The 3995-nt window shown below is 46.7% G+C and overlaps 1 protein-coding gene across 1 annotated transcript in view; it reads left to right on the forward strand.

Annotated features, from left to right (window-relative positions):
- Positions 1-713: 713 nt before the first annotated feature.
- Positions 714-3995, forward strand: part of GALNT3 (polypeptide N-acetylgalactosaminyltransferase 3) — a 35877-nt gene continuing 32595 nt past the window's right edge. Inside the window, exon 1 of the mRNA XM_018554241.1 lies at positions 714-732. The gene's annotated coding sequence lies outside the window, so the exon portion shown is untranslated. The remainder of the gene's footprint in view (positions 733-3995) is intronic.

A 3995-nucleotide genomic window follows, 5' to 3' on the forward strand; every position in this document is an offset into this window, starting at 1 on the left:
ATACATAGGACAGCACATTGCAATGAAAGGGCTGCATTATATGCGATGCAAAAAAAAGCAGCGCAAAAAGGAGTGCACGCTGTCGCAGTGTGAACGGGTGCTTCCAATCAGGGCCCTCCCTAACTTTTCGCCACCTTAGGTGGCCAGGAGAAGGGGGCTGTTAGTTGCCCGTGCTGCTGCCCCCCTTTGCACCTGCCGCACCACATTCAGATGCCACCTGAGGTTATCGCCTCAGGCTGCCTCATAATGGAGGCGCCCCTGCTTCATATACTGAGACCAAGGCTCAGCATGACGACCAGGCAACAAGCATCTTCAGAAGATCTCAGCATGCCAAGCCTTCATGTTTCTTTCTTGCTCATTCATCTGAACTAGCCGAGTGCCACAGACCGAGCTATAAGCGGACTACAAGTGGCGAGTGACGTCACTCACACACCCCTTCTGGCCCCGCCCCTCCACCCACCTTCGTGACAGGTAAGGGCGTAGTGCAGGTGAAAGCCGGCCGGCGCATGCGCGCCAGCCACCTCGCCTTAGCTACGTTGCAGCCTCATCTCACCTGGGTCCAGCAAAGCGGAAGTCTTATCCTCCAGCGCGTCTCTCCTGAGCTGTCATTGTGTTCGGTGACAACCTCCTTCCGCCACCCGGATCCTCCTCCGTCACCTGCCTCCCCCGAACACGGTCCCGGGGAGAGCTCAGCGCAGAGGATCAGCCCTCCCGTCCCGAGTCTCCATCACTGTGAGTATGAAACTTCCGAAACTTTCCTATAGTGTCACTGCCCCGGACCAGTCCGATCCCCCCTGAGGATGGGGATGTGAAGGACAGCGATGACAGAGGAGGCTGCCCGGGTGTGTGAAGTGTAGGAGTGTAGTGCGGGGTCCGGAGACACTGTATCATCTTCTCATCTATGGAAGGTCAGGGATCCGGAGTCCTCGGAACTTGTATAATGTTCTCAGGTGGTCGGAAGATGTCTCTGGAAGTTTTGTAGATGGTTTCAGAACTTAAAGTGACATCCCGGTTGTGTAAATATGTGGGAATAGTGATGTGTATATCTGTCTGTACTCAGCAGAGGTACAGTGATATGTATAGGGAATGCCAAGCCCCCATCTCTATATGACTGTATAGATTGTCTGTACATAGGCAGGATCACAATACTGGAGGAATAGAAGGGGGTTCAATAAAGTGTATGAAGAGCCCAAACTTTATTTTTAACTTATTTCATTCCAATTATGCAATATTTTATTTTAGTTAGCTCTGGGCAAACCTCTCCCCCAACCGATCCTATCCCACCACCCATTGTGCAGGTTTAAAATAGTGACTTTTATTTGTTTTTTGTTCTTGCCTAAAGCTTCATTCACACTTTGTGCGATTAGGTTTTATTTATGTATTACAGGTATTTATATAGCGCCAACAATTTTACATACTGCACATGCACATCAGTCCCTGCCCTTACAATGGCAGATCCCTTTCTCACACACATACAGGACCGATTTAGACAGAAGCCAATTAACCTTCCAGCATGTATTTGGAGTGTGCTGATAAGGGTCCTGACCAGGATCTGAGCCGGGGTCACCCAGTGCTGCAAGGTAGAAGTGTTAACCACTAAGCCACTGTGCTTTTATATGCATTTAAACAGCTTTTGTAAATGCATAGATATGCGCCTAAGGGATTCCGATGGGTATCCTCACACCTTGCGTCTAGATGCTTTTATCTCCGGTCAGTTTATCTAAGTAGAAGTCAGGTGCATCTTGGAATCGATGTGAACTTTTCTTGATATTTAGTTTGTTCCTTTTTGTGGGGAAACAAACTGTAGACAAAAAAAAATAAGCATAGGATGCTGGACACTGCCATGGGGGGCATGTACTGATGGCAACTTTTTTTTTTTAATTTGAGGAACTCCCCCCCCCCCCCCAACACAATGCAGGGTGGGAAATGCCCCAGTCGCAACTGACAGGGCCGGGAAAGGGGGTGAGGTGTCAGTGACAGTTTTACACGAGCTTAAAGTTTCACGCCAAGCCCCCACATATATACCTGTTCTGCACCGCCTCCTTCAGAAAATATATACTCACTTGCCAGCGAATCCAGCAATGTCCTGCTGCATTCCGTGCTTACCTGGCACAACCTGGTCCTATGCCATTATCTTCCTCTCTGACATCCCCGGGAGCTGGCTATCTCCTGCGTACTTGCCGCCGGCTCCCGATGATGCAGTGTCATGTCCGCTCAGAGGGTAACAGGACGCATTAGTAATACTGGCAGACAACTGGCAGCTTTGCCCCGGGAGGATGTAGGTATAGCAGCCAACTATCTGCTGGGTGTATTCAGACCTTTATTGGTCAGACATTTGGGGGGAAAAAGGCACATGTGTTCTACACATGTGCAGCACCTCTGCCTCTCACTGTAGAATTTTTTGGTGAATGGCTTTTACTTAAACTCTGGTGATGAGGAAAGGGGGGTAATGTGTGGTGCTTTAGGTGCATCTCAGATGCTGCACAACAATGCAGCAGTATTTAGCCTACAAAGGGCAGCTCCAACAACTGCCCAGCAACAAGTGTACACTGTGCACCCCAAACTTACAAAATAAAATAGAATACCCCACATTATCCCATCACTGTTTAGAATGATATAGCAAAGTATCTCTCCCTATACATACTGGTCAACTTTTCCTGACCAACTCAAACACACACTGACAATATGGCTGGCCGGAGCCCTTCATTTTTATACTTAGGGGGTGGCTTGTTTTAGATCATTGGCTTTCGGGGACCCATCTGACCAGGGGCAATGCAGTGCATTATGGGTTCTTTTGTGATTTTTCGGCCATGTAATCAGAGTTTCCCTAAACATTTTCTCTTACTGTTTAAAGTAAACTTGCCACTTTGCTCATTCATGTAGATGAGATCTCTTCTGTCTCAGTAAATGTCTGGTAGGATTTGTATTTATCCTCCCAGGGTCTCAATAAACTACCTTCTATAATATGAAGCTGGCACTTTGCCCAGTATGGTGTAAGTACAGGTTCACTTTAAGTAATGGAACTGACTGGTGTGACTTTAACTCTTTGCATTGGACTGCTGAGTACACATTGGAGTGACTTTTAGATGTTGCACTGCATTGATACTGATGAATGCTTCCATTGTCATCCGTCAGCTGCAGTATATAGCAGTGATGTCTTCACGTTGTGACAATGCTCAGCAGTTTTTCTGCAGCCCTGTGATCAGAGTTTTGCCTTTATTTTCTTATTTGGATTGGGAAAGGAGAACTGGAATCCAGTTGGTTGTTTTCGGTAGCCATCTTTATGATCTACCCTCACTGTGCACAGATTTTTACTTTTTATAGTGATGACAAGGCTGGCTGACAGTTTAGTAAATCAAGCCAGGCCATTTATAAAATAGCGGCATGACCTTAACACAGCCATAGCGCTGTTTAAAAAAATAATTGCAGTGCTGTGCATTAAAAAATGGCTAAGCTATCTGCTGGCTTTAGGACTCTGGAGTAGGCAGAAAGCTATTAAAATGAGTTAGAATAATTTTTTAAAAAAAGCCCGGAAAACCGCTTGTTCACATGATCTGTCAAAATCTTACGATTGGCTGCTACTCCAAGTTCATTCTGCAGTATTAAAATAGAATTAAACCTCCAATTTTTCTTGTGTGCATATATCTACAGCTAGCAAGCAGTAGATATATGCAAAAAAAGTTACCAAATAGGTAAAAACGTGTCTGTGTCTCCGCCACTTGCTTCCGTCTGAAGATCTGAAGATTTTCGAGCGGCTGTGAAGGATCATGGCACGGGCACATGCGCAGCAGAGATCTTCAGCCGGGAGAAGAGGAGAGACCACAGTGCAAGTCAATGCATGCAGCGTGCATGTGGACAGACACCATGGGATACAGAAGACGCCGCAGTCAGTGCTGGATCAGACATCAGCGCTGGAGGGACTGCTGAAAACTACTGGAAAGAAGATGATCAAGATGCATCATTTTAAAGTAAGTCCTTACAGCAGAATTGGGGGG

The sequence above is a fragment of the Nanorana parkeri genome, unplaced genomic scaffold (genome assembly GCF_000935625.1).
Source record: "Nanorana parkeri isolate BGI_ZX_2015 unplaced genomic scaffold, ASM93562v1 scaffold149, whole genome shotgun sequence".
NCBI lineage: Eukaryota > Metazoa > Chordata > Amphibia > Anura > Dicroglossidae > Nanorana > Nanorana parkeri.